Raw genomic sequence first — 13,028 nt, forward strand, 5'->3', positions numbered from 1 at the left:
AAGGCGTCCCCATAAGAAAAACCACAAAGAAAACAAAATAGAACTGGCAAAACAGAAAAGGGGGAACCTGGAAATGAAATATCTCGAGTATAAAGGGGCAAGACATTTATTTGTGATTAGCAAAAAGAAGGTGCCCCAGAAGACAATGCTGCAGTATGTACCTGGCGGCAGAATAACCTCTTCTGCCTGTTTAAATTATGGAATGCTCAATGGTTTTTGTGCTGGAAGTTCAAGTATCGGGTAGTCTAACTGTTCGCATGTCTAAATGTAGTTGGCAAAGTTCTGTATATTCTGTAAATTAAATGGAGCACTTAGTTGTCTTAAGGTAAGAAGTTAAAAGTAAAAACATACAGACAATGAAAAAGGGAATGTGTCAGTGTATCTATAATTTTGTTTCCTTGTGAATCTAAATGAGATGCAAAGTTATGGAATAATAGTAGTAAAAATAATAGTAGTAAATATTGAGGTATAGAACAGAGTATGAAAATTGAGTTTTTATTTTGATGAGACTATATAGTATATAAAATGTACAGATAATTACTGAATTTGACTGGGAAAAGTAGGTTATCATTACTGCTTAGGTTGTTTTAAAAACTTTGGGAAATCTATGCTGAGTAAATTGATGAAAGATCAGAAGGCTGTCTGTGTTGATTTTGAATTAAAGAGAAGAAAGTCTGGTATTGCAAGTAGGAGAATACTTATAATAGGGGTTGGTAGATGGTCTGGTTCATGAATTAGGAAAAATATAGGTTGAATTATGGTTAGAGAGATAGATATGATACGAGAACACATCATTAGGCTACTTCTGTTCGCTGAAACTCTTTATTGTAAGAAGCGATGGTATTTTTTGTTTGTTTATTTGTTTTGAACCAATAAAAGTTTGTTAAAAGAAATAACTTGGTAGGTTTTTATTGGCCATGATGGATTTAGTATCTTCTACTGCCTCAGACACTGCTGTGGTCACATTTCCCTCTCCCCCCCCCCAGCCTTTTTTCATATTGCTTTGCTTCTCCTGCCATAGATGGATGGAAATGTAGGGTTCCCTTCAAATGAAGGAATGCTTTGGAGTGTGTTTGTCCCCGGCGTACGAAGACTTAGCCTGCTTCTGCTTGGGGATTGCCCCCTCCAGTAGAAACTGCCTCCGGTAAAGGTGACAATCCAGATGACTATGCTTTGACCTTGGGGGAACTCATGTCAGAAACTGGGGTTTTTGAATTAGGAAAAGCACGCTCAAAATTCAGTATCCTCCAGATTAATTAGTTGCTTCTGCCTTTATGGCATGTCACAGTGTGTCGATGCATCTGAACATGGTTTCTGCTTGTCCTGCAAATCAGGATTGCAAGCTGGAAATGAACCACTGCCTGCAATCCTGGTTTATAGAGAAAGCATGACCCCAACTTTTCGTTTACAATTGGGGACCAAAAGTGCCTTGCAAAAAGACAATTTAAATAAACAAACAGTATAAAAACAAACCTCCCTGCAAGTAGAAAAATAGCACAGCAAGGAATATGGAAACTTTTTCCTTTTGCATCAAGGGTAGTCAAAAAATGGCATTCTCTGCTTTCAGTCTGAAGTGATCTAGCCACTCTACCACTAATAGGACAATGCCATCTTATTTTGCTGCATGTGAAGATGAGACCTTGTTTAAATGTATAAAAAGAGGTGCAATCCCAAATTCCCCCAACCTGTCTACACCTTAATAACATTCCTTGATAAAAGATGCTTCACCTTTTGGGGATCTCTACTTCACAGCTCCAATGGCATTGTTGATCAGATTGTGCTCTGTGTTCTTAACTTTGCTGAATGTCAAGCACTATATTTAGAGGGCCTAAGTACAAACATAGAAATACTGTTTATAAATCCAAATGTAATTTTCTGCATTTTATCTGGTTTAGAAATGTGAGCTACCAGCAGAGAAGAGCAGAGGGGGTTTAAACACAGTCCATGTAACATCCTGCACTTCATCACAAGGATTTCAATTTAGTAAAAAGCAGAAACAAAAGACATCCTCCTCAAAAATAAAATTGCAGTCCCTCTTAATGTATCTACTAATGACCTTTTAATTTTAATGATTGGTAGAGTCCTTTATTATGACTTATAAAAGGTAATTGATTCTGTGTTTCTCAGTCTTCACCAGCTCAGCACTTTGATTCTCATTAATGGAAATACCTTTTAAAAATTTGGTGCCAAGTTGACAAGTGGTATCCAATAACGTGCTGGCTTCATACAAGGTGAAATATCCATAATCCCTACCCAGATACATGTGGGCAAGTAGGAGTATGTGCATTTATCACACATGACTATATGAGATGTTTTTCATGCAGTTTTCCTACAGAGAAGAGGTGATATTACAGTGCTTAGTAGCAGGCAGAAAAAGAACACCTGTGTCAATTGAAATAATTTACTTTTTTATATCAAAGAAATCAATTTTTTGTACAAGGTTATATGTCTTTGAATCCAAACGGAAGGTTCTGCATGACACTTCTTGGCCTTGGTGGCTGATTTCTCCTCTTAAAGTCCAGGAGCACCTTTAAGACCAACAAAGGTTTATTCAAGGCATGAGCTTTCATGTGCAAGGCGCACTTTTTCAAATACATTGGAATGGTAGATGAGGTTCTAAACTTATAGACAGGGATTTAACAGCAAATTAACATGTGACATGATGACGTTTAAGTTATGGGAAGTGAAAAACTAAATAAGTTAAGGTTATTTAACAGCTGTAAAGCAATAAATATGTCAAAATAACATAAATATCTAAAGGGTTTTTCCCCTCTAATTGTGGGACGTTTAGACATTTATCTCTTATTTTGACATATTCATTCCTTTACAACTGTTGACCTTATAACCTTGTTATTTAGTTTTTCATTTTGCATAACTTAAACATTATGGAATCATAGAGTTGCAAGGGAGCTAAAGGGTCATCTAGTCCAACCCCTTGCACAACGCAACGCAGGACATTCACAAATACCTCCCCCTCCACATCCACAGTGACCGCTGTTCCATGCCTAGAAGATGGCAAAAAATCTCCAGGGTCTCCAGCCAAAGTGGCCTGGAGAAAAAAAATGCTGCCTAACACCAAAGTGGCAATCAGCATTTCCCCGGGCATGTAAGAAAGAGCCACAAGAACTAAGCACTGATCCAACCCTTCCTGCCCTCCCTCTCAGATTTGCCTAAGTTCACACAATCAGCATTGCTGTCAGATGGCCATCTAGCCTCTGTTTGAAAATTTCCAAAGGAAGAGAGCCCACCACCTCCCAAGGAAGCCTGTTCCATTGAGGAACTGCTCTAACTGTCAGGAAGTTCTTCCTAAAGTTTAGGCAAAAATTCTTCTGATTTAATTTCAATCCATCGGTCTGACCTTCTGGGGTAACAGAAAACAACTCCGCACCATCCTTTATATGACAGCCCTTTAAGTACTTGAAGATGGTTATTATATCACCTCTCTTTAAGTACAGAATCATCGTTTCCAGTACACCTCTCTTTAAGTTATCATAAGTTCAGTTATCATAAGTTAAGTTATCATATCACCATCTTTGTTGCCCTCCTCTAGAAACGTTCCAGCTTGTCTATATCCTTCTTAAATTGTGGTGCCCAAAGCTGAACACAAAATCACATTTGTCTTTTTAGCAGCCACATCACACTGCTGGCTCATGTTCAGTGTATGGTCTACTAAGACCCTTAGATTCTTTTCACACATACTGTGGCTAAGACAAGTCTCCCCCAGCCTATAATTTGCTTTTTCCTACCTAAAAAGCATTTGCTTTTTCCTACCTAAATGCAGAACTTTACATTTATCCCCATTGAAATTCATATAATTTGTTTTAGCCCAGTTTTCCAGCCTGTCAAGATAATCCTTTATCCTGACTCTGTTTTCTATGATATTTTCAACCCCTCCCAATTTAGTATCATCTGCAAATTTAATAAGCATTCCCTCTATCCCTTCATCCAAATCATTGATAAAGATGTTGAACAAAACAGGTCCCAGGACAGATCCTTGAGGCACTCCACTTGTCACTCCTCTCCAAGAAGATGAGGAACCCTTCACAAGCACTCTTTAGGTGCGATCTGTCAACCAGTTACAGATCCCCCTAACATTCATAGGATCCAAACCACAAATTTGTCAACAACAATACTATGTGGAACCGTATCAAATGCATTACTGAAATCAAGATAAACAATGTCTACAGCATTCCCCTGATCCAGCAAGGTAGTAACTTTCTCAAAAAACAACAACAACAGATAAGGTTAGTCTGACATGACTTGTTCTTGAGAAACCCATGCTGGCTCTTAGTAATTACAGTCATCCTTTCTAAATGCCCAAGGACTGTCTGTTTGATGATTTGTTCTAAAACTTGTTCTAAAATTTTCCTGGGTACAGACATCAAGCTGATGGTTTGATAGTTACCCGGCTCCTCCTTTCCCCCCTTCTTGAAGATGGGACCACATTTGCCTGCCTCCAGTCTTCTGGCACCTCAACTGTTCTCCAAAAATTCTCAAAAATAATGGACAGAGGCTCAGAAATTATATCTGCAAGTTCTTTTAGTACCCTTGATGCAGTTCATCTGACCCCGAGGACTTAGGTTCATTGAAAGAAACTAGGTACTTATGTACTACCCCTATGCTGATCTTAGGCTGCAACTCCCTTCCCTCATCATGTGTTCTGTTTTTGTCATTACGTGTTACATGTTAATTTGCTGTTAAATCCCTGTCTATAAGTTTAGAACCTCATCTACCATTTCAATGTATTTGAAAAAGTGTGCCTTTCACACAAAAGCTCATACCTTGAATAAACCTTTTTTGTCTTAAAGGTGCCACTGCACTCTAAGTTGGTTCTACAGCTTCAGACCAACATGGTTGACCATCTGGATCTATCCTCCTCTTAAAGTTTTAGAGCTGCACTAGTGTCATGTGATCTGATAACCATCTCTAATCAAGAAGCCACAAAATCCTGATCATATGAGTCTGCCTTAGGCAGCATAAGACCACTAGTCTGTCTAGCTGCTATCTACCGAGACTAGCAGTGACTCTTCAGTAGGGCTTGATTGGTAGTTACGGCCAACAAGAAAAGTCCCAGTGGGCGAATAGCCTGGGGGTAATCCACCTGCCAGGGCCACCCTGGCCCTGAATGAGGGGAAGCCATTGCCACATGCAAAGTGGTTGGGAGCTGCTGTTGCAAATCAACTACCAGGCCCTCTGCAGGGTAGGGAAGGAGGCACTCAGCTGAGGCATTCATGGTATGGGGCTGGGTGGACAGGCTCTGTATCTCTCCCTCCCTCCGTTCTTGGGGGGGGGGAGGCAGGACCACAGCAAGTAGGGGAAGGGCCCTTTTCCAGGACTGCTTGGGATTTCAGGCAGAGTACTCACTGCAGTTTGACCACAATAGCTATTTCATACATGTATGTTAGTGCAGTGTACTGGTTGGCTTGTCGGATTAGCGCTGGGTGGGACCTGGGTTCATATGCCTGCTCAGCTGTGAAATTTGTTGAATGACCTTGAGCCAATCACTCTTCCTCAGCCTTTCCTAGCTCACAAGTTTGTTGTGAAGATATGATTAGGAAGGGAGAACTATGCATGCTACCTGAGCTCCTCGGAAGAAGGGTGGGATAAAAAAATGTGATTGAAAGATTATATTTGTCAGACTCCGGTTCGCCTTCACTATGTTCTTAATATGTACTATTACCAACCTGATCTATGTAACCCGCAAACCCCATTCCCCTCCCCCTCGCCTTTGCTAGCTAAAGCAGATGTATCCAGCCGTCCGTTTATCGCTCACCCTCGCTGACATTCCTGGCGGGAGGGAGAGAGACTGTAGGAGGAAGATTGACTGTGTGAATGTCTGTAGCTTAGGGAGGCAACGCTGGTAACCTTTTTCCCAAGCAGCATCTCAAGAACTTTCACATGAGGGTGTCCTTGAAGATGATAAGACTTTTGAATGGCTAGTTGAACCATTGTATCCCCCTGGGTTCTTAGAATTGCTTATACTTCTGAGTGTGTGACGTGTGCATGGAATGTCCCCGCTTTTGCTCCTCAGTCTTGACAAAGAAGTCATCTTTGCAGCATCTCAAATCTCTTTAATAAACTTTCTCTAACAAAAGCCTTGTGGAGAGTGAGTTGACTGGGAACCTGACAACATTATCCCTTCATTTGCAGCTGTTGAGTGATCATGATTGTTGAGTTTCTATGGCTGCAAGGAAGCATGTAGCTCAGGTTAATCACGACTGAACACCTTTTGGCATTCCAGTATTTGACAGAGTAACAAGGACAAATTATGTCCTTACATTCACTATTCAGATTGCAAATGTTCTTAGCTGTGGAAGTGCACCAGAAAAAGAGGGCACTCCCCGTCTTTGAAACCTGTTCTTATGATTTAAACAAAAGGATATTTGAAGGATTTGTTCAGGAATCAAAAGAGAACATTCTTCCATTTCCTACCCATAGATTCTAGCTGTCAGATCTTATCCTAGGCACTTCCCTTCTGGGAGATACAAGCTTCCTGGAGCTAAGTGTAAAGAGATTGATGTCAGAGGAGACTCCAAAGCTAAAATGAAGTGTAATGAATCTTATTCCCTCCTAAAGTTCACTCTCAAGAGAGAACGGCAGTTTCTGTTCCTCTTTTCTTAGATAACAGCAAATCTTGATGGTTCTGAAAACATGGGTAGGATTTAGGTCACAGTACTTAAGAAATGCATGTTTGAATCAAATTTACTTTGGAGAGCAGGGCTTTTAAAGTATGTATTTGCAGGATGCACCACTTAACAAAACAGGCAGTTTTTGTTTTCTGCATGGAAGGAAGTTAATTGATGTAAAGGAGGACTTTATAGACCTTTGATGCTGAAAAAGATTTATGGTCATTTATATTAAGACTGTAATGCACAAACCACTTACAGGGCAGTTTTACTGGGTGGGTCTTAGAATCATAGAATGTTAGAGTTGGAAGGGACCTTGCAGGCCATCTAGTCCAACCCCCTGCACTCTGCAGGAGCTTAGCTGAAAGATAGCCCTACAACATACCCGAAAGATGGTCATCCAACCTCTGCTTGAAAACATCCAACAAAGGAGCATCCACCACCTCCCGAGGCAGTCTGTTCCACTGCTCAACCACGCTTACAGTTAGAAAGTTTATCCTAATATATAGCCGGTAACAACTCCATTGTAATTTCCACCCATTATATCTAGTCTAGCAATCCGGAGCAAGAGAGAATAGATCTGCTCCATTTTCTACATGACAGCCCTTCAAATATTTGAAGGTTGCAATCATGTCCCTTCTAAGCCTTCTCTTTCCCAGGCTAAACATACCCAACTCTTTCAGCCTTTCCTCATATGACTTGGATTCCAACCCTCTCACCATCCTGGTTGCCCTCTTCTGGACACGCTCGAGCTTGTCAACATCCTTCCTAAAATGTGGTGCCCAAAACTGGACACAGTACTCCAGGTGAGACCTGACCATAGCAGAATAGAGTGCCACCTCCCTTGATCTGGACACAATGTATCTGTTAATGCATCCTAAGATTGTATTAGCTTTCTTCACAGTCACATTGCACTCCAGGCTCATGTTTAGCTTGTGATCAACCAGAACACCTAGATCCCTTTCACATGAGCTGCTGTCAAGCCAAGTCCCTCCCACTCTATATCTGTGCCTTTGATTTTTTGTACCTAAGTGTAGGACTTTGCACTTATCTCTATTGAAATTCGTTGTCAGGTGGGCCCTCAGGTCCTGCGTCCTCAGGTCCCATGTCCTAGAGTGTCACCATGTGCCTCAGATGTAGAGCGTCCCTTCTGAGTTACTGCACCCGCTGCAAGAGACCGCTCTAGCTGGAGTTCAGGCTTGTCAGACCTTAGCTTTCTCTCTCTCTCTCTCTCTCTCTCAACTGCTCGGTCTGTCTTCTGGCTGTATCTCACTCCAGCTAGTTCCTCCTCCCTGGCTCTGGCGTTTTCCTCTCTTTTATTCCCTTCACCACCCTGTGTCACACACCCCATTTCCCATCCCCTTGTTGTCGTATGGACGCTTGTCCCGTCGTTCAGGAGTCCTGGTCCCGGGTTGATTCAGCCGTGGTTGGAGCCTCTTCTGGGCTCCGCCCTGCTGACTGACCCGCCAGCGTCACTTGACCTCGGGGTGTGGTCCAGCGCCTCGGCCCAGCGATGCGGGTGCGCAGCTTCCCCTCTGTGCTCCTTGAGGGTCTGTTGTGGCTGTCTCGGCTTCCAGACGGGACTTGGCCTTCAAGGTACCTGCTGGTGTGACCGAGCACGTCTGTGTGGCGCCTTCTTCAATCTTCCTCCCAGGGAGGACCATGGGCCGAGTTCTGGTCGCTCCCCTGACGGCGGGCCAGGTCTGCACTGCACCGTCATCGGCCTGGCTCCAGCTGGTGAGTACCGGTCTCATTTGGGTGACACCCTCGATCTGGTGCCTCCTCCCTCTGCCCTGGGGTCTCCTCTCTGGGCTCTGTGTTTTCCCGGCCGTGGTGTTTCTGCGGGGGGGCCCCCGGGGGGATGTTACCTGCTGCTTCTCTGGGCGCTTTGCATCTGGGATGTCTCCTGCCTGGGGTAGACCCTCGGGGGAAGGGTCTCTTAGTCCCGTGTCGGGACATTCATTTTATTTGTCTCAGCCCACTGTTCCAGCCTATCTAGATCATTTTGAATCCTGACTTTGTCTTCTTCAGATTTAGGAATCCCACCAAGCTTCGTGTCATCTGCAAATTTGATAAGCATCTCCTCTATGTCTTCCTCCAGGTCATTTATAAAAACATTGTTTACATAATCACTTATTCTCCACCAAATGGCCGTGCACTGAAAAGGGCCCTCTTACAGTTTTTTAAAAGCTGTCCAGGGAATGTGTTATGTTGCTAGAAAGAGCTGTGGGGAACATGATATCTTTGTTTACTTCTGATTTAAAGTCTGCCCCTTTTCACACAGAGTGAATGTAGGGATTTAGTGGGTGTAAAAGACAATGAGAGAAACCACGTTTAATCAGATGGCTAAATGGAACCTCCATATTCTGAGGCATTATACCATGGAATATCAGTTGCTGGGGGGGAGGAACGGTAGGGGAGTGCTGTTTGCCGCCATTCCTTGCTTCATTCCTTCATTCATACTAAGAATTTCCCAATGTTTCAGCTACCTAAGTGGTGTGTTTTTTTCATGTTTCCACACCATGACATCCTCTATTTGTGCACAGAGCATTAACATTTTCTTTCCACAAAAAACCTGTTACCCCCCCCCCCTCCCCAATATTTTCTGCAAGGCAGGAGCAGTTTCTTCTGTCTGAAGGGAAGATGGCACAATTGCTAGTCAGTTATTCTTTTCATTTGTTAATGGCTGCAAGGTGCTGGTCCCTGACAAAAATTAGCAGAACAGAAAATGATCCCTTGCCTTTTAGACAGAGGGGAGGAGAAGCAGAAGAGAATCATTCACAATTCAGCCTGTTGTTCAGAGAGGGGATTGTAGGAGCTTTCTTCAAATACATTTTTACATTATTGTGCTATTTCTGTGCAGCACTGCATTTACAATGCTCTGTAGCTTTAAAAAAGAACCATACCATAGTGGTCAGGTAACCCTGACGGTTATGTGAGAATGTAGCAGGGAGTGTACACTTCAGTGTACATTAGGTGTGAAAGGAAAGCCACTGCAAAAAATGGAGAGAAAATTGATTACCCTGGGCTGCCTGGAAATCTCCTTTGCAAGGGCAATTTCAAGCAGAATTGCATTGGCAACCATACTACCATGGAAAATCACCCTGTATGCAAGCATCTGATCCACTAGATCCAGTGAAGCTCTTTTCATATTCTTAGATTTTTTGGTAATGTTTTGATCTTGCAGACTTCCATTTCCCCCTAGAATTTTGTGACATCTTTTCATGTTGTGGGCTAGTCACTTAAATTAAATGTCCCCTAATTGAGAAGTTCTTATAACCAGAGAGTTGGTGTGGTGGTGTAGTTAGAGTTTTGAATCAGGACCCCAGAATGAGAGATATAGCTGACACATAAAGATTTTGCTATCATATAAACAGCTGCAATGTGAGATGGCTAGTTGTGTGGAAATTCACCTATGCCAATCATGCACCAATATGGATTGAATTTAAGACTAAGAAACTATATAGAAGGAAAAATTTGAAGTTTGACCATCTTTATTACAAAGGAATGAAGTTGTAACACAAATTAGAACTGAACTGAAACATTTTTTTTGTATCAGTACAACTTCTGGTATGTCAGAACACATAATTTAAGAAGCCAGTAAAGCATATGTGAGGACGAAGTTTACCTAATTATATTAATAAAAAGAAAATAGAATAAAGTGCATAAAGAAAATAAAAAAGCAGAAAACATTGTGCAAGGGACTCCAGCATGAAAGCAACGGAGAAATTAAATGCTGCAAAAAGAATATGAGAATATTGGAGTTATTAGATAATATAAAATATTTACTAAAATATGGAATGTAAGAGACAATTTTTTTAAAAAAAATGGTGATAGATCAGGGAATATGCTAGCTTGTAAATTAATGAAGAAAAAAGCAGGGAATACTATAATAGCTATTAAAGGACAGATGGAAAATTGATTGCAAAAATGAGAAAGTAAAAGAATTCGTTGAATTTTATCAAGAACTAGTTACATCTTGGAAGCCCAGTGTCCAAAGGATAGAAGAGTTTCTAAGAATCTGCCAAAATATCATTAAAGGATAGGGGAAAATTGATTATGGAGATTTCACAAGAGGGATTGAAATCTGCAATAAAACAGTTGAAAAAGGGTACATCTGATGGGTTCACACTGGAATTTTATCAAGCTTTTCTAGAAGTAGAATATTTCAAATTCCTAAACCAGATAAAGGCAGGACAATACTAGGCCCTTAGTCTTTTAAACTATGATTATGAAATCTTAAAAAGTCTTGGCAAATAAAGTCTGTTATTTCCAGATATATTTATTTTGATCAAGCTGGATTTATTTCTAATAGGCGTCTAACTAGCAATATATGGCAAATACTAAAATTAATTCAATACATTAAGGCACAGAAAATTCTGAGCATCATTAGACAGTGAAGAAGATGGGATAGGCTGAAAAAGAGTTATCTTATACAATGTTTGAATACTTTTGTATTTGGGAATGCATATAAAAATGCATATAAATAATATATTCAATGTCTTCTGGAAAATAAATTCAGTGGAGAACTTACTGAAAAAAACTGATCTGTGGCATAGAACTAAACACAGTTGTCCACTGTTGGCATTATTATTTATTTCATTTGAACCTATGGCCCATTATATTTGACAAAGTGCCTGTGCAGGATTACAAATATAAAATTGATTTATTTGCTGGTGACATAATTGTTCATTGACAGATCCAGAAAATTCTTCTAGAGAATTTGTTAGGGTATTAAATTACTATGGTAAAATGTCTGGATATAACATTTTTAAAAAAGTGAAGATATTTACATTTTATGTAAATAAGATCAACAATAAAGCAATAAATCAGTTTAAACTTTAAAAGAGTGTGAAGAGCTAATAAACAGAAAGCCAGCATGGTGGCTCTAATCTGGAGACTCCAATCTGGAGAACCAGGTTTGATTCCCCATTCCTCTTCCACATGAAGCCTGCTGGGTGGCCTTGGGCCTGTCAGAATTCTCTCAGAAATTTCTCAGCCCTACCTACCCCTCATGAGGTGCCTCTTGTGGGGAGTGGAAGGGAATGTGATTGTAAACTGTTTTGAAACAACTTAGGGTACAGAAAGGTAAAAGGTAAAGGTTCCCCTTGCTCGAAAGCCAGTCGTATCCGACTCTAGGGTTGCGGTGCTCATCTCCGTTTCCAAGCCGAAGAGCCAGCGCTGTCCGAAGACGTTTTCGTGGTCATGTGGCCGGCATGACTAAACACCCTTGCTGTCGAACTGCTAGGTTGGCAGGAGCTGGAACTAGAGACGGGAGCTCACTCCGTCATGCGGCACACTCAGGTCTCGAACTGCTGAACTACTGACCTTCCACAGCCTGCAGTTCAGCGTCTTAACCACTTGAGCCACCGCAGCTCCTTTAGGGTAGAGAAAAGCAGGGTATAAAAACCAACTCTTCTTCTTCAACTCTTCATTGACTTGGAATGGCAAAAAAACCAAGGCTTAAAGTTAAATCAGCTCAGCTGGCTTGGAAACAGAGAGGCTGCAGTGTCCGAAATGGTTTAGACCACAAGAGGATGATTCTTTGTTGAAAATGGGGGTGCTTTCATTAAGATGCCTGTATATGCTTAGGGATGGTTGCAGGGCTTTTTGTGTGGAAAAAGCCCATCAGGAACTCATTAGCATAATAGGCCACACCCAACAGCAGAAAATCATTAGCATATTAGGCCACACCCCTGAGAGCACAGCTCATTGGCATATTAGGCCACACCCTCTTGTTACCAGAAGTGTGCTCATCCAGCCACACCCACCTTTTGCTTCTTATTCTGTTTACCTTGTTTGTTGCCAAAACCCAGGGCTTTTTTTTTGTAGCAGGAACTCCTTTGCATGTTAGGCCACACACCCCTAATGTAGCCAATCCGAATGAGTTCCTGCTATTGGGTGTGACTATTATGCTAATGAGGTTCCTGCTGGATGTGGCCAACTCGGGAGCCAGCCGGAATTCCGTTCCTGCGCGTTCCTGCCCAGAAATAGTCCTGGATGGTTGAAGAGTTATTAAAAGGAAATAGGGTTGCCAACTCCGGGCTGGGAAATACCTGGGAATTTTGGGGGTGGAGCCTCAGGAGGGTGGGGTTTGGGGAGGGGAAGGAGTTCAGTGGGGTACAAATGCCATTGAGTCCACCTTCCAAAGCAGCCATTTCCTCCAGGGTACCTGATCTCTGTCATCTGGGAATCAGTAGTAATAGTGACAGATCTCCAGGCTCCACATGGAGGATGGCAACCCTAAAAGAAAAAGATTTTATTATAGAAATAGGGTTGCAAAGTCTATTTTCGCCGGGTGCGCGCGCGCATCACCCAGAAGTGACGGAAGATCGCCAGACACACTGGGGGCGTGGCCACGGCCATACAAGGGAAAACCATAGAGTTTCCCCTTGTATGGCC

General features: G+C 41.9%; 1 protein-coding gene across 1 annotated transcript in view; it reads left to right on the forward strand.

Moving 5' to 3' along the window:
• The window catches only part of SHISA9 (shisa family member 9), a 391,212-nt gene that overhangs the window by 86,268 nt on the left and 291,916 nt on the right, over positions 1–13,028 (forward strand). The window lies entirely within an intron of this gene.

This window comes from Gekko japonicus, unplaced genomic scaffold, assembly GCF_001447785.1.
Source record: "Gekko japonicus isolate JY-2015 unplaced genomic scaffold, Gekko_japonicus_V1.1 scaffold1657, whole genome shotgun sequence".
Taxonomy (NCBI): Eukaryota; Metazoa; Chordata; class Lepidosauria; order Squamata; family Gekkonidae; genus Gekko; species Gekko japonicus.